This window comes from Sitophilus oryzae, unplaced genomic scaffold (genome assembly GCF_002938485.1).
Source record: "Sitophilus oryzae breed Bouriz unplaced genomic scaffold, Soryzae_2.0 scaffold_1582_pilon_pilon, whole genome shotgun sequence".
In the NCBI taxonomy this organism is placed as follows: domain Eukaryota; kingdom Metazoa; phylum Arthropoda; class Insecta; order Coleoptera; family Curculionidae; genus Sitophilus; species Sitophilus oryzae.
In genome coordinates, this window is record NW_022146261.1 from 2,938,769 (window position 1) to 2,957,374 (window position 18,606).

At 35.2% G+C, this 18,606-nt stretch overlaps 1 protein-coding gene across 4 annotated transcripts in view; it reads left to right on the top strand.

The window, feature by feature from the left end:
- The window catches only part of LOC115879531 (D-2-hydroxyglutarate dehydrogenase, mitochondrial-like), a 186,491-nt gene that overhangs the window by 104,043 nt on the left and 63,842 nt on the right, over window positions 1–18,606 (top strand). The window contains exon 1 of one of the 4 annotated variants that reach the window (XM_030896415.1): window positions 3,274–3,370. The exons of the other annotated variants lie outside the window; for them this stretch is intronic. The gene's annotated coding sequence lies outside the window, so the exon portion shown is untranslated. Of the gene's footprint in view, window positions 1–3,273; window positions 3,371–18,606 lie in introns of those variants that run through there. 4 annotated transcript variants of the gene reach the window in all.

An 18,606-nucleotide genomic window follows, 5' to 3' on the forward strand; every position in this document is an offset into this window, starting at 1 on the left:
AAACCATTAATTGTACAGATTTTTACCAAGAGACCTTTCTCACGTAAAAAACGTCGTAAATGCATATTTTTCTACCCCCTAGTTTTATACAGGTACGGACAAAAAGTTATTAGTCTTCAAACCTATATGTAGGTGGCGCCCTCTACTAGTAGGAGTCATATTGACCTCAAAATCAAATTTCCCATGTCAAAAAACTCCCAGACAGCAATTTTCATCCAAATATTTACGTTATTTCAGAAATTATTTGGAAAAAATCGAAATAAAAATGAAACTTCTACGCCCTGTATCTCAGAAACTAAGCACTTTAGAACATACATTTATACGAACTTTTTTACTTATTTTTATCTGCACAATATGCTGCCGAAGTTTCCGGAATACAGTTCGGACCACTCTGTATACAGGGTGGTCCGAATTGAGAAATGAGAATGAGAAATTTGATTTTGATGTCAATATGACTCCTACTAGTAGAGAGCGCTACCTACATATTTTTTAACTGTCTTGAAGAGTAATAACACAGTTTAAAGAATATAAAATATATATTTTATATTCTTTAAACTGTGGTAATAACTTTTCGTCCGTACCTGTATAAAACTACTGAGTAAAAAAATATACATTTACGATGATTTTTACGTAAAAAAGGTCTCAGACTGCCTATGTAGTCATTGGCAGGTCAAGCGACTGCCAATGACTACGAAGAAGACTGCCTATGACTGCCATGTAATTATTATAGGCGACTGCCATAAGACTGCCAATGACTGCCAGCGACTGCCAAGAAAATGTACATGTAATTCCAATAGTGAGACACCCCTCGATGTTAACTAAATAGTTATTAGACTCAAATCATAAATTTGAAATGTTTTTGTGCCAAATGATCAACAGAAACTGTTTTACCATCATTTTTTGCAGAAAAATGTATGATTAATTTAAAAAAATAAAAATTTCCCAAATTTATTTTATTTCAGTGAAATAACTATCTAACTCAACGCGTTTATTTTTCGTTAATAATGACATGTATTTACTATTTCCATTCTAAATATTTTAAGAACGGTTGCTCGTAGCAATTTTTACAAAGAGATATTTTTTACGTAAAAAATCACAGAGATGTATAATTTTTCTCTCGGTAGTTTTATACAGGTACGGACAAAAAGTTATTACGCTTCATAACAGTTAAAACACAAGTAGGTGGCGCCCTCTACTAGTAGGAGTCATATTGACATCAAAATCAAATTTTTCATGTCAAAAACTCCCAAACACCAATTTTCATCGAAATATTGACGTTACTTTAGAAATTATTTGGAAAAAATCGAAATAAAAATGAAATTTCTACACCCTGTATCTCCGAAACTAAGCATTTTAGGACATACATTTATACGAACTTTTTTAGTTATTTTTATCTGCAGAATATGTTTCCGGAATACAATTCGGACCACCCTGTATATATACTGGGGGGGTTATGGGCGCCAAATTTTTATTAGCCTAGGGCCCAAATTCCCAAATATGTCTTAATGCGCCACTGTCTACATACCATACATATTGTTTTCTATTAAACAGGTGTGACCTAATCAGGGAGAGAGCACATCTAATAAAATCTAACATCTAATATCTAATAAAATGGTATGGTTTACAACATCAAATGCTTTTTTAAGATCAACAAAAACTGCAATTGTTACATTTTTATGATCTAGATTAGTTGAAATATAGTTAAGAATGTCGACAGTTGCACCAAGTGTGCTGCTATTTTTAAGAAACCCATATTGATACAAATCATAAGAAACATATTTTTCTATAAATGATATTATTCTTTTTTTTATACTGTTTCTATGATTTTAGAAAATACACTTACAATTGATATAGGTCTATAATAATTGTTTTGTTGTGTTTTTGACCCTGATTTGTATATTGGACACACCTTAGATATCTTAAGTTCGGAGGGAAATTCTCCTGTGCTAAAAGCAATATTTACAAGCTTTACTAATATATCCAAAATGTCGTCCTTAATATTAATTAATTATATCATACACTGAAAGTTTTATCGTGACCGGGAGCTGTGGTTTTTTTAAATTTAGTATTATATTATTTATTTCATGGTAATCAGTTGGATCAAAAAATACACTCTTATCACATTCAACCTCCTTAAATTTTTGGTTTTTATTTAGATGTTTTGTGTCATTTTGTATGTCCTTAATTATAGTGGCACCTATGACCTATATCTCCATGAAGTATGTATTCAAACAATTTGTAATTTCTTTGGTGTCACTCAAAAAAGTATATCTACCATTTAATTCTATTTGTTTTATATTTTGTTCATTAGAATTGTTATTTAAAAATGAGTTTATTACATTCCACTCTTTTTTAGTATTTTTGTTGGCCTGTGCCCATTTATTTTTAAAGTAGGTATAGATTTTTTAATGACCTTATTTTATTATTTATTGAATTTTTCAGTGTTCAGTGTTATAAAGTTTTGCTTCAGGAAATTATTATTAGGTGCTTCTTTATATTTTTTGTATGCGTGTTCTTTTTCCTTAATTAAAGATATTAATTCTGGTGTTAACCACTTATTATGTTTTTTACATTTTATATATATTTTTTTAAAGTTGTAGGTTCTTTTTTGCATTTAGATATTATTTTAATTGGGTCTTCAAATGAATTAACTTCATCAATTGCTACCTTAATTGTTTTGAATTTTTTGTTTAAATTTATGTATGTTTAGAATAAGTTTTTGAATGATTTCATTACGTTTAGATTTTTTAAAATTTTCTTTTACTTTTAAGCTAATTGTTCTATGATCTGATAACGAATAATCTTCTACCTTTATTTCACACATTTTTTTTTGTTAGTTGTACAAATTACATGGTCAATTATTGTGCTAGTATGTGCTAGGCCCTGCCTTTATCTACAAGAACAACGGCGATGTCAGGCAAGAACAGCGATAACGGGAACGGGACATGGTGTGTACCTAACACTGTACGACAATTTATTTCTTTCATATTAAAATGAAGGGGAAGGCATTAAAGAGGCTCTAATATATGTAAAAGGGAGTGAAATGTAGCAGTTTATCTGATGATAGCGAGGAATATGATTGGGGAGAATTTAGAGTGGGGGAGACGTGAAAGGATAATGTTGCGTTATTTCCCATGAAAGCGCGCATACCGCTTATCTAGGCGTGGCGACGTCCTTGCGCCTGTTCCACCGATCCACCAGCCATGCCCTAACTGCCAAACCGGCTGCTGTTGGTTGAACAATCGGGATCAGTGGTGGCGTCAACACGTATTAGATATGACTGGATTGTTAAGGTTCATATCGCTCATTAGTGCTATAGAACATGGCGGACCAACAATGACATAATAAAATAATATCTCAGATATACAGGGTGAGTTTTAAATAAGTGCAAATATTTTTAGGGGTGGTAGTTATATTTCGACCCCGCAGAAATACGTCGATGAGTTTTTCTTGTGATTTTTTTTTAAATTTGGCATTTTTCGAAAAAAACTTTTGGAATTTTTCTTAATTTTTGGTTAAAAAACATAATATTATTATGGCAACAGAGGTAGTAGATTAAATAATTATAGATGGGAGATTTTTTGAACATCATTGTTTCACAATGAGATCCATCGATTAAAAATATTTTCATTATGGCGGCACTTCTGGAGATTCCGGAAATTAACAGCAACTTTATAATTTTAAATGAGTACCCTCATATTTTTATTACATACAGAGGGCCCGGCAATAGTGCGTCGGGCATCTGTAACTCCTAGAATAAAAAACATGAGAATTTGGTTTAAGTGCCAACCTAAAGTATATGTACTAGGATGTATTTCAGTAAAATATTTTAACTTCTAAAAAAAGCTCAAAAAAGTGTGAGTGGATCGGGATGATTTTTTTTAAATGGAACACCGTATATATTATTGCATTTTTGGCTTCCTTTCAGATCACTTAACATAATCCTAAAACATAAGTAAATATATTTCGATAATTTCAAAGAAATTAATAAATAAATAAAAATTATATATTTTTCAACCTTTCTTAAAAAATTTATTAAAAATACAAGAACTGTTCTGAAATCAAAACTATGTTAGGTATTTAGTTTAGATGGTCCGTACTTAAACACGGTTCTCACGAGGCGATTTTAATTGAACGATTTTCGTTGTTTGCGTTCACACGGTTGAAATAACGATCGGACCGAACTGGTAGTTTCTCCAAAATTGCTCCAAATAAAGTAGTGCAAAGTACGAGAAATTAAAAATATTTTATTTGGGGAACTAAAAATAATATTAGAAAAGAGATATTTAGAAAAAAAAAATGTTGGATGAGGAGTTGGATATCTAGGAGAGACCGACTAGGAACATCACAGATGCTTTTAAAAGAGCTACCAATCAAAGATAAAGCTGGATACAAGAACTTTCTGCGTATGAGCGACAATTATTGCTTGAATCGCAGTATCTCTGGCATCTTTGTTCTTGTAAATAATAAGGGTTTGATCCCAGAGGCATTTGTGCTGCTCATAAAGATCTAGAAACTTGAAGGTTAAAGCGTCACTCCATTTAAACCCCTTTTTAGATGAAGCCATGCACTATTTTTTATTATTACTACTTTGCTCATGCATATTTTACTACTTTGCTCATGCACTAGGTACCTTTCACACACAAAAAAAATACCGTATGATCGAAAAAAAACGGCGTCCAGTTGGCTTGGAAATGACGATCAATGACAATCCACAAATAATTGTACATATAAAATGACAGCGATGTTCATTTCCTACCCATCTCTGACGCCGTTTTTTTTCGATCATACGATACAAACAAAGATTAATCACTTTCGAGTCGGTCTGGCTCGTTCTCACGTTCAACAAGATTCAACTCGCTCAAAAATTAAGCCGACTTGAAAGCAAAAGTTGACAGCCGGGCAACTTTTTATCGGTCAACGAAAGTTGATCAACTTTTATTGAAACAGTGTTCTCACGAAGGGATTATTGTTCTATTCGGAAGCGGTTTTTAGTTGACCGATAAAAATCGCCTCGTGAGAACCGTGCATTACTTTGCTATAAATATGGAAGTCGTAAATCATACAGGATGTTCAAAATTCTTCGCCAAACTTTCTAAAATATAAAATTTTTCTGCGTTTTTTTTTAAATGGAACACCCTGTATATTATTTCTTCAATAGACGGAGAATTAAAAAATCAACAATTTTTGTTTTTAGAGTATTTCAAAATTTTTAACGGTTTCGCAGATATTCGCGGTTTTATATTTCATATGGCATTTTCCACAGCAAATTTTTATCAGAGCCACTCAATGATTTTTCTCTCGTATTTTACCATTGAAAGCGCCATATGTAATAAAACTGCGTGTATCTGCAAAACTATTAAAAATTTTGAAATACCTACTTTAAATATATAAAAAATGTTCATTTTTTAACTTTCCATCTAATAAAAAAATAATATATAGGGCGTTCCATATTTATAGAAAAGTAAGAACAGACCATCTAAAGTGAAAACCTAATATAGTTTTGATTTCAGAACAGTTCTTGTATTTTTAATAATTTTTTTAAGAAGGGCTGAAAAAAATATATTTTTGATTTATTTTTTAATATGTCTGAAACAATCGAAATATATTTACTCATATCTTAGGATTATGTAAAGTGATCTGAAAGGAACCCAAAAATGCAATAATATACAGGGTGTTCCATTTAAAAAAAAATCATCCAGATCCACTCACACTTTTTTGAGGCACCCTATAGAAGTTAAAATATTTTCCTGAAATACATCCTAGTACATACTTTAGGTTTGCACTTAAACAAAATTCTCAAGTTTTTTATTCTAGGAGCTACAGATGCCCGACGCACTATTGCCGGACCCTGTATTTAAATTCTCATTAAAATTTAATAAGTTTTGATATCAAATACTTACTCTATACCTGACATAAACCGTTTTTGAGAAAAAAATTAAAACTTTTGGAGGAAAAAACCTGCCTGTAAAAAAATATGTTAATACCGGGAGGGTCTCAAATTTGCCTCACCCCTACAACTTTTTTATTTTTTCAGTTTCAAAAGTTTACAGATATGTCATTCTATTCTGAGTATCATTTTCTGTCGAATAAAGTATCAAAATACAGAGGGTGTCATTTAACAATCAAGAGTTGTAGTGATTTCCGGTGAAACAGGAAATGACCGAAAACAATTGAATGCTTCAATCAGTCCTAATTTGTCATATACTAACATACCAAATCTCTTTTTTTTATCTCAAAAAATAAACCACTTTTCAGACGCACCCGGTATATCTAGCCTACACGTCAAATTTATTGATTACCATACCATGCACTGTGACATAAATAGAAGAAAATCATTGTTCGAATGTCATATAATATTGGCGTAGCTGTCATTGAATTCAGTTATTAAAAATTATCAGAAATCATTCTTTTCAAAAGGGATATTGTTGCGGACCGGTGTCCGCCTCGACCGGTGGTCAAACCAAACCAAACCAAACCTAACCTAACTATATGGTCCGCCCTCGGATGACCTTAACATCGCATTAAAGAATAGACACCGTAATGATTTATTCGAAGATTCGAGAAGAATCGAGTTCTACTGGAATGGAGTAGTACATACGAGAACAATCGAAACCTTCTCTATGCACCTACCGATCTATGGACTATTCTAGAGATCATTAGCTGTCGGTATAAAAGCCGGCGGCTGGGGCTGTTATATAAATAGACCAGTACAGTTGATGCGCTAAAATTAAAAAATAAATTCTTAGTTATAAATCGTTTGTAAATAGTTCTTTGAGTCTTTTATCGTTATTGTTTTTGTTAATTAGTGTTAAATAAATAGTGTTTAAATAAATTGTGACTTTCTATCCACACGGAACCGACGAAAAACGTAACAATTGGTGTCAAGTGTGGCATGTGTGATAGACTAGAAAAATAAAAAGACTAACAATGGCTTCGAAAAAATTGCTGAAAGACTTGAAAGTGTCCGAACCGAAATGCATATTGGAAGAGAGAGAGTGCGAGACAGATGGAAAGAAAAGCATTTTGCTAGCCAGAATGAAAGAGGTTTTGATTGAGGAAGGTGAGGATCCTGACACATTTTGCTTTGAGTTGGAAGGTGACTTTGACTCGTGCCTACAAAAATGAGAAGATAAAATGACAGAGAATTCTCAAAAATTAGACACGACAACTTGAACAATTTAAATAGTAAAATAATTGACTTGGAAGTTAATTTAGAAGAGAAAATCAGTGATAAAATTAATATTTTAGGAGATAAGATAGCAGAAAATTCTAAAGACATACAGGCCAGCTTTAATAATAAAATAATTAATTTAGAAGAAAAGATAACAGAAATTATAGAGAATTCTACGGAACTACAAGACAAAATAACACAAATTGAGGACGATGCAAACAGAAAGATAGAAATATTAAAGGAAAAAATAGCGAAGGCGACTTCACCAAAACGTCAAGAATCGCCGGAAGACCGGACACTCGTCGAAAATAAGTATACATCAAAGTCAGTTATTAATCCTCCACAGTTTGACGGAAAACCCGCTTGGGCCAATTATTTTTGCCAGTTTGAGGCCGCTGCGAGAGCGAACGGATGGACAATCGCTGAAAAAGCTACGGCTTTGACTGTCGCACTGCGAGGAGATGCGACTGACATCCTTCAGACACTGTCACCACCGGAACAGGGATATTATCAGCAATTGGTACAACATTTAGAAATGAGGTACGGCCAAGCTCATTTGGAACATGTCTATCATTCCCAGCTAAAAAATCGCATTCAAAAGTTAAATGAGTCTCTGCAGGAGTTTGAAGCCGACGTAGCCCGCCTCGTTCGCCTTGCGTATCCTGCTACGCCCGAGAATGTTATGGAGCGGTTGGCAGTACAGGTATTCTCCGATGGCTTACGTGACAGCGAGACAAGGCAAGCGCTTCTTCTAGCCCACCCAACGCGCTTGGTGGATGCTTTAGCACGTGCCCTAGAATTTGAGACCGCGAAACAAAGTTCTCGGTCTCTAGTGAGAGTACGGGCGGTCAACCAATGTTCCGACAAATCCGTGGAAAGCATTGTACGGAAAGTCATGGAGGAGTACATGGGCAAGAAAGGACCGACTTATTGCTGGAATTGCGACCAGGCAGGACACGTAAGAAGGCACTGTAAAGAAAAAGACGTGGACCCGGTTTCGCCAAGTGTCGAATCAAAGGGACACATATGGAGCAGTACCCAACAGGTTTCAACGAAAACTGCTCAAGTCGCATCACTACAACACAAGTTCAACAGCATTTTAGTGGATGGTTTCGTGGATGGAGAGTTACGGACCATGCTGTTGGATACGGGTGCGACCAAAACGATCATCAGGCCGGATATCCTTAAAACATCAGAAATGATTAAAACAACACAATGGCGACTACGTACAGCTACAGGAAGCTAAGCTCTCATCCATGGAGATGTAGATCTTAATTTTGTTATCGGAAGCACCTGTTTTAATCATCGAGTGTTAGTAGCAGACATCGAAGATGAACTTATTCTCGGAATGGACATCATGACCACTAGAGGTTTTGAACTAAACCTCAAACAAGGAATTTTGGAAATAGATGAAGAAGAAGTGGTTCTACATCCTACATCGAAAATGTGAGGAGACGCTTCGCGTGGTAGTAGCAGAATGTTTCGATCCCTGAGCGCTGTGAGATATTTTTGGATGGTTGCCTAGAAGGTAAAATGAATAATGGGAGTATCATTCTGTTGGAGCCAAGGAACCATGACAGCGAAATAGGACGAGGGGTCGCTGTTGGAAAAGCCCTGCTACGAGCGAAGAAGTCTGTACCGGTAAGAGTAATGAACACGAATTATTATTCTGTATCCTTGAAGAAGGGAACCCTGTTAGGGTACTGTTGTTCGGTCTCCTCAGTCATTCGAAGCGTGGAAGCCTCCAAAGTTTCGACTTCAAAAATTCCGGACAAAATGGTGAAGGAGTTAGTAAACGTTAAAGGATTATCTCCCGAAAATAGTAGAAAATTGAGAAACCTGATAATCAAGTATCAAGATGTGTTTGATAAAGGAGAAGCAGGACATAGAGGTCGTACCAATTTAGTACAACATAAAATTGACACCGGAGACCAATCAAACAAAATCCGAGAAGACTTCCGCTCGCCAAACGTGAAGAAGCTGACAAAATCCTTCGAGAAATGAAAGAAGAGGGTTTCATCGAACCATCTAACAGCCCGTGGACATCGCCGGTAGTACTAGTAAAGAAGAAAGACGGTACCACCAGGTTCTGTGTTGATTATCGGCAGCTCAATAATGTTACCAAGAAGGATAGCTATCCCCTGCCGAGGATAGACGATACTCTAGACACGCTGGCGGGGTCAACGATATTCTCTACGTTAGATCTGAAGAGTGGATATTGGCAAGTCGACATGGAGCCGAAAGACAGCGTTCTCGGTGGGCTCCGGACTGTGGCAATTTACCGTCATGCCTTCTGGATTGTGCAACGCGCCAGCTACCTTTGAGAGACTAATGGAGTCTGTGTAAAAGGGACTATCCTGGACTACCTGTTTAGTGTACCTGGATGACATCATAGTGATTGGGAAATCCTTTGACGATCATCTGAAGAATTTGGAAGAAGTTTTCAAGCGACTAGAGAGTTCTGGTTTGAAACTTGCACTGTAAAAAATCAGCCTGAGTGAACACATATTTCTCAGGGAGTGAATTTTTTGAGTGAAATAATTGAGTACATTTTTATCTAAAATAGAGTAAATTCATCATTTTACTCAAATATGATCTCTATTTAATCAATAGCTATTGAATAAGCTCATGTTCGAGTTATAACCCCTATCTTTGAGTAATGGAATAGAAAAATTCACTTAAAAACTCATGTTATAGTTTTACACAATAAAAATTTGAGTTAAATCACCCAGTTTAGAGTATTTTCGCTCATTACTAATCATACGTCATACGCGCTTCTTCGATACCGAATAAGCTATTTCCCTGTTCCTCAGTTTTTAATTATCTGTTCGAGTCGTTCGAATCAGGTTGTCTTGTCCTACAAATAGGTTGTCTTGTTCCTTCGAAGGTGCCCAGGTTACAAGTCCATAGTGTATGTGTGTGTGATGTAAAGTGTGACAGTGGCCGCGTGGCGTGGTGAAGCGAATACGAACTCATAACTCCTAAGTATGTTTTATGTTAAGAACATTTTTTTTCACATCGCAGAAATCCGCCCAACATATATTCAAATTCTACTGCATCTACTGATTGCCGCAATGCTCGGATGTTTCCTGGACTAATTAGCGTAGCGAAAATCTAGGTACTTTCCCTCAATCTGGAACTGGGAACTGGAACATTTGGCAGAATAACATTTTTTTTTAATTTTCAGGAGGAAAAGTATCTGGATTTTCCGGAGGATTTCGTTATTAAAAGTTAGTTTAGAAATTAGAAATATTCGAGAATGTTGGTAGCCGAGCTGACGAATGCTCTTAATAAAGCGGATTTTTGCGATGTGATGCAACTTTTCTAGACATCTAGCTTAAAAAGTTCCTGTATTTTTTCCAAAAAGAGTTGAAAACTTTTTAAAATGTTTTTGATATTATAATAATAGTGTTATATTTGGTTTTATTTGTTTTTTTGTCAAATAAAAATGACAAATAAAAATATTTTTGAAGGTTCTACAGTTTTTTATTTGGTTTGTTAAAAAAAACGAAATATTCTAAATGATTTTTTTAAAAGCTATGTAAGCTAACTTGTTATTTTATTACAAGTGACCAGATGCCTCCCAAAAGTGAATTTTAGGAAATGGACATGTTCGAGACCATGTCCTAAACTGAAACTTACCTTTGAAAGGCACCTGCCCACCTGTTATAAAATAACAAGTTAGCTTACATATAGCTTTTAAAAAAATAATTTAGAATATATTTCTCAATACTGAGTGAAATTAATACTCAGATATGAGTACTAATCGAGTTAAGTGTAACACAAATTTGAGTAAAAGTCACTCAATAAAAGGTGTCTTGAACTCAACACTTAGTGAGTTCACTCATTTTAAAGTGAATAAATTATCAAAATCGATCAAAATCCTACTCAAGGTAAACAATAATGAGTAAAAAAGGAGTCTTTCGTCTAATCTCGATTGAGTGAAAACACTCAGTGCTTTTCACTCTGAGAATTGAAGATTCATTCGGTTCTGTAGAGTGGAAATTTCACTCAATCGGGTGCGGACAGAAATTGAGAAAGTATTGAGTGAAATCTGAGTGAAATTTCACTCATTTTTTTTACAGTGTAGCCCCAAGAAATGTCATCTGTGTCAAGAAAAGGTACACTACTTGGGCCATGTAGTCTCCTCCCAAGGAGTTGCGGTAGATCCACAGAAGACCAAGACAGTGGAAGAGTGGCCGATACCTAAAGATAAACATGAACTACGAAGCTTTTTGGGACTATGCACATACTATCGCCGCTATGTACAGGGTTTTGCCACCATCGCAAAACCATTGACCAGACTTACCGAAGGCGAGAGGCGTTTCTCTTGGGACTCAGATTCTGACGAGGCATTCCGAAAATTGAAGAAAGCCCTGACTAGTGCGCCCATACTTAGCTACCCTCTTGGCAACGGAAACTTTATATTGGATACCGACGCTAGCAATGTTGCGTTAGGCGCTGTTCTGTCTCAGATCCAGCATGGTCAAGAAAAAGTCATTGGTTATTTTAGTAAGACCTTGTCAAAACCGGAAAGGAACTACTGTGTAACCAGACGAGAATTACTAGCAGTAGTTAAAGCAGTGGAACACTTCTACAAGTATCTCTATGGAAGAAAGTTCTTGTTAAGAACAGACCATGCTGCTTTGAAATGGCTGTTGCAGTTTAAGAATCCTGAAGGGCAGGTAGCTAGATGGATTGGACGATTACAAGAATTTGACTTCGACACAGAACATCGAGCTGGGGCAATCCATCGGAATGCCGACGCACTTTCCAGAAGACATTGCGCTAAGGACTATAAGCATTGTTCCCGAGCAGAAGACAAAGAAGTGAAACTCCTAAGAACAACTGTGGTTAATGATAGTTGGCAACCCGAAGATCTTGCAAATGACCAAACCAGTGACCCAGAATTAGGTTTAGTAATTAACTGGAAAAACGCAAGCGAAAGACCAACGTGGGAAGAAGTTTGCAGATATTCGCCGAACGTAAAGTCGTACTGGACTCAGTGGAATTCCTTGGTAATAGATAACGGACTACTTCGCCGTGTGATCGAGAGACCGGAGGGACAAGAAGAGAGAAGGCAGATGGTCATTCCAAAGAAGAGTGTCCCAGAAGTCTTGGAGGAAGTTCACAATGGAACCAGCGGTGGACGTCTTGGTGTTACCAAGACACTTGGCAAGCTGCGTGAACGGTTCTACTGGGTGAACTGCAAAGAAGATGTGAGGGCCTGGTGTAAGAAATGTGACATTTGCGCAGCCATCAATGGGCCACAAAAGCGTGGTAAAGCCCCTATGTGCCAGTACAATGTTGGCAGTCCCTTCGAACGAATAGCGAGCGACGTGGCTGGTCCTTTCCCGGAGACGAACGATGGCAACAAATACATTGTGGTAGTAAAGGATTACTTCAGCAAATGGGTCGAGGCCTACGCGTTGCCAAATTAAGAAGCGTCCACCGTTGCTGATGCCCTTGTTAAAGAATGGATCTGCAGGTTGGTGTTGAGCTTCATTCAGATCAAGAAAGAAACTTTGAGTCCAATCTGTTCCAAGGCGTCTGTGAAGTCCTGAACATCCGCAAGACCAAGACGACTGCTCTACATCCACAATCCGATGGGATGGTTGAACGCATGAACAGAACTATCAACCGTTATCTGGCCAAAGTAGTCTCTGACCACCAAAGAGACTGGGACAAATTTCTTCACCTGTTCCTGTTGGCCTACCGTTCATCCGTCCAAGAATCTACAGGGCAAACTCCAGCCAGCATCGTTATGGGACGGGAAGTGCGCCTACCTTGTGATCTGAAATTTGGTTGCCGACCGGGAGAAGAAGTCGCCGGAGAAGATTATGTCCACACACTACGTCAAAGAATGGACGACATCCATCAGCGAGTCCGCCTAAATATTCAAAGTGCTAGTGACCGAATGAAGGAACACTACGACATTCAAGCTGAGCATGGAGGATACCAACTAACTAAATAATTATTTTTTGTAAACACTTCTGCGTTAAACCTAAACGGACGCTGCTTGTCAGAAGTTATGTTTATAGTAATATAGTATATAATATAGTAATATAGTATATAATAATAGTTTATAATAATATAGTAATACAAATTTGCCTAACAAAGAAAAAACGAATGCTTAACGTTTCGGAAAGTTATCTCTTTCCGTCGTCGGAAGCAAAAAAAATACAAAGAATAAAGAAAAAAACTATTTAACATATTTAAACTCAACTATTCGAGCAGTGGCGGACTAAGCCTGTCGGGGGCCCGGGGCGGCGAAGCTAAATGTGGCCCCCGGTCTGTTTAGATAATGATATACTTCTAATGCACATTTTGTAAAAATTGAATGACGTATGTATAATGGTTGACAAAATTCAAGTATATATACAGGGTGTCCCAGGTTGAGCCAGCGTTAGAAGTTTGTAGAGAACTACAGTATCTAGATACGAAATTTTGAGCATATCATTGTTTCACAATGAGATTTATCGATTAAAAATATTTTCAATATGGCGGCACTTTCGGAAGTACCGGAAGTTGGCAGCAACTTTGTTATTTTAAATGGGTGACCCCATTTATTGACCCCAATTTTGATATTAATCACTCTATACCTAAGGTTAACCGTTTTTGAGAAAAAAAAATATTTATAATTTTTGGAGGAAAAAAACTGCCTGTCAAAAATATGTATATAGCCTAAACGTCAAATTTGGTGATTTCCACAGCCACTGTACCATAAAGAGAAGACATGTGGCTATCTATGTCAAAAATTAAATTGTCCGAATGTCATATAATAATGGCCGCAGCTGTCATGGAATTGAGCGATTAAAAAATTATCATAAATCATTTTTTTTTCAAATGGAAATCCACTTACTTATTTATCTTCTTTATCGTACTTATTTCACTCGTGAAAAGGCTTTCGTTACTTTCATTTTTAAAATTTGTTACTTTTTGACTATACATGGTCCTGTAGCTAAAATAAATCGTTTTTAAGTTATTTAAGATTTAGCTTTAAACCGTATAGTATTTTTCTAGATTTTAACCAGTAGCCTATGACAACAGTATATTATCGATCATCATTTCCAAGCTAACATTGCGCTGTTTTTTTTTCGATCGTACGGTATATTATTAAAATATCAACTATTAGATATGACTATAGAACGAAAATACGAGATATATTTATATAAATACACTTTTTAAACTTTTAAGCAGCAGTAGTTATAATATAGGAAATTTAAATAATTCATTTTCTGACAGATGGAAATAAATTGTCTGGCTGTTTGACACTTAATGTCAAAGGAAGCTAGATAAAATCAAGAAAAATATACGTTTTCAAACTAAATCTTAAATAACTTAAACACGATTTAGTTTAGGTATAGGAATATGTCTAGTTAAAACGTAACGAATTAGAAAACCTTTCCACTAGTGAAATAAAAAAAGTGGATTTCCATTTGAAAAAAAAAACATTTATGATAATTTTTTAATCGCTCAATTCCATGACAGCTACCGCCATTATTATATGACATTTGAACAATTTAATTTTTGAAATAGATAGCATAAGTCTTTTCTTTATGTCACAGGGGCTGTGATAATCATTAAATTTGACTTTTAGGCTGTACAAATTTTTTTGACTGGTAGTTTTTTTCGTCCAAAAATTTTAAATATTTTTTTCTTAAAAATGCTTCCAAGGAAATACCGCGACAAAATATCGCGATTTTTTAAGTCCTCCAAGATCCGAGGGGCCCCTTCGCTGTCTCAGACCCGTGGCCCCCGTTATACTAAAGACTTCACTGCTCATCACCCGTAACGAAGCTAGAATACAAGTTATGCTGTGCATTGGTTGTAATTTAAAATGTTTATTCAGTAAAAATAAATAATGAAACCATTGACAAATAACTTAAAAGCTAAAATAAATAAATTCAGTCTTAAAATATATAAAAAATAATAATAATTATTCGATATTTTAAACAAAGAAAATTACCCCTTGATTTAATTTCCTCTTTGAATAAGAAGACTAAGGAAGGAGCATATCAAAAATCTTAGGTACACCGCGATGGGCCTCAAATATGGCCGACTTAAATTCCGGTTTATCAGTGTCGTTCTAATTTTATTTAAAAAATGTAAAACTATGAGGTAGGGTAGACGTGGGGTAGACTCAATAATTTGTTGTTTTATTTTACGTTGTGAATAAATGTTGGTAGTTATTAAAATTGTCATAAAAATATATAATTCTAATAAAAATAGATAAGTTATAATAAGTATTTATTACCACAAACATCCGATACGCTACTGAAGCAGGTAAGTCAAATTAACGTATCTAAATTCTTTGACATATAATCTTTGACAAGTAATAAATAAAAGCTAAAATGCAAGAAAAAATATATAATTTAGTTAATTTAAGTGAATTTCATAAATGATCGGTTTACTACACGTATGTATATTATATAGTCACTTACTAGCAAAAAGTTGTTCCATTATTTCACTCCAATTTTGCCGAGATCTACCGCACGCTACACAACCAACTATTTTAGAGCCTTTTTCGATAAATCGCGATAGTGTCACTGTTAATTTAAGTTCTGCCACAATTTCCATCTAGATTTACTACCTTTATACAACTATCAGTAGTAGAATAAATAATAAATAACATAAAATAAGCTCCGTAAAGACTGACAAATCCACAAAATTTCAAATCAAATTCAAATGTGTCAAATGAATCGTCAAACAGAACTGTCAAGGCTCCCCAACCTAGAGTGCTTTTATGGCGCTTTTTCCGCCCACCATGCATGAATACATGGATAGCATTATGCTCCTTCCTTAGTCTTCTTATTCAAAGAATTTCCTAAATAGAAAAATGCCATTGACAATTACTGGGGCCTGATAATTGATAATTAAGTAAATATCTGCTTCCATTTATACTGTTTATAGTTGGCGTATACGTATAGTTTGCTTACTCCACCTACAAACTGCTCTATAACTACTGAAAACATATTGGCCTTGTGCAAACAAGGCCAATATGTGTTCTTTTATTCAACTGGCAACAGTTGAATAAAAAATTACTTATTACGATTCAGAGGCCCCCTAAAAGACGGGGCCCGGGGCGGACCGCCCCTTCCGCCCCCCTCCTTAGTCCGCCACTGTATTCGAGAACACTTTAGTTTTTTAAAACAGATACGTCTACAAGAAACCGTTGACGTTCTGTTAAAACAATGTTAAAATGACATTTTTAACTTGATATTTAAACTTCAAAATTAACAATTACTACCTGATAACAATTACTTAATAAGGTAAAACCAAAAAGCCCCAAACTTTCTGTATGATTATTTTTAAATTTTACGTATGTTATGTTTATTTATCTTGTTGTATCTATTGTTCTTTAAAATCAAAGAAGCGATTGCCATACATTACTAACATCTACAAAAAAACAAAAAAAAATGTAATATACCAAATACCCTGTACCCTGTCAATGCGATAAATTTTACATTGGTGAAACATCTAGACTCTAGACCCTTAAATGTCAGAATTAAAGAACATAAAGATTATTTAAGAAAGGGAGATTTTCACAAATCTAAGATTTGTCAGCATTCTTGGGACACAGGGCACAGAATAAATTTTAATAACGCCAAAATTATAATGAAAGAAGCGATAGCCTCTAAAAGAAAGATAAAAGAGGCTATTTTAATTCAATCTAGTAAAAATAAATGTATTGCTCATGCATCTGTAGATGTTAGTAGTGTATGGCAATCGCTTCTTTGATTTTAAAGAACAATAGATACAACAAGATAAATAAACATAACATACGTAAAATTTAAAAATAATCATACAGAAACTTTGGGACTTTTTGGTTTTACCTTATTAAGTAATAATTGTTATCATGTAGTAATTGTTAATTTTGAAGTTTAAATATCAAGTTAAAAATGTCATTTTACCAGAACGTCAACGGTTTCTTTTAGACGTATCTGTTTTAAAAAAAGTAAAGTGTTCTCAAAAACAAATAGTTGAATTTAAATATTTTAAATAGTTTTTTTCTTTATTCTTTGTATTTTTTTGCTTCCGACGACGGAAAGAGATAACTTTCCGAAACGTTAAGCATTTTTTTTTCTTTGTTAGGCAAATTTGTATTACTATAAACATAACTTCTGGCAAGCAGCGTCCGTTTAGGTTTAACGCAGAAGTGTTTACAAAAAATAATTATTTTATGTTGTAGATTTTCTTGCAGTGCAGTGGCGAAATACCCATAAAGGATTTTTTTGGAAAGATTACATCAGTATAATGTGATCGATCGTCATTTCCCAGCGAACTTTGCGTCGTTTTTTTTTCGAAATAACAAATTTTAAAATTTGTGTATATAGTAGTAAAGTAAAGTAAAGATTTCAGTTAACGTATCCTTTACTTTTAATCTGGACGGGGCCTACTTTGTTTACGCGGAATCCGAACCGCGACCCTCGGCCATATCATGGTCAAAGGCCTACCGACTTAGGAAGTGTCTAAATCAACTCTTACTCACGAGATATCCGATCTCATCCGGCCTCGAACCGGCGTGAATGAGCAGTGTGTATCAATCCTAGATTTTACACTTTCCCTTGAACAACAGCACGATACAGAGTTTTGAACCGGTCACCCGTCCATCCACCAGTATCGCCTTCCGTCGCTTAACTTCGGTGTTCTAATGGGAACCGGTGTTTCAACGTAGCTAGGCCGTTGCTACGTATATAGTAGTGTTCCAACAAAGCTCTATACAGGATGTCTCAGACTGAGTAGGCTCCCAGGTCCCAGGCTACAATATTTGGATCGGAGATTTTTTGTTTCACAACAACTATCGATTAAAAATATTTTCAATATGGCGGCACCTCCGGAAATACCGTATCCTAACAACTGACAACAACTTTCTTTTTTTAAATAGGGATCCCCATTTTTTTACATGCTTAAATAATTGTCTGTAAAATTTTATGAATTTTGATATTAAACATTCTACCGGGTGCGTCTCAAAAGTCTCTTTTTTATTTTTCAGATAAAAAAATGAGATATTAGTATGTGACATTAAATGAGATATTGGTAATGAGATATTAGTATGTGACATTAAATGAGATATTGGTAATGAGATATTAGTATGTGACATAAATTAGGATTGATTGCGGCAGAGGTACCCGTGAGGTGGAGGCTGGAGGACCGGTGTCCATTTTCTCCACCTATTTATATTTTTTTTTCTTTCCTTAAACCTGAAACCGGTATTGTCTCGTAACAACACCTATAACAGAAGATATATCTCTCTTTCTCTTATCGGATTATATGTAACATATTACTTATGCCTGCTTGGATTTGAGGTCCAAGCCATGCATGTCCTTAAATTGGAGTTCTGGGAAAGCTGCACTGATAAAAAGATAGACTTGAACTAAAGTCGTCATCGTTCTTGAAAAAAAAAATTTAGTGGCAAGAGAATTTATTTT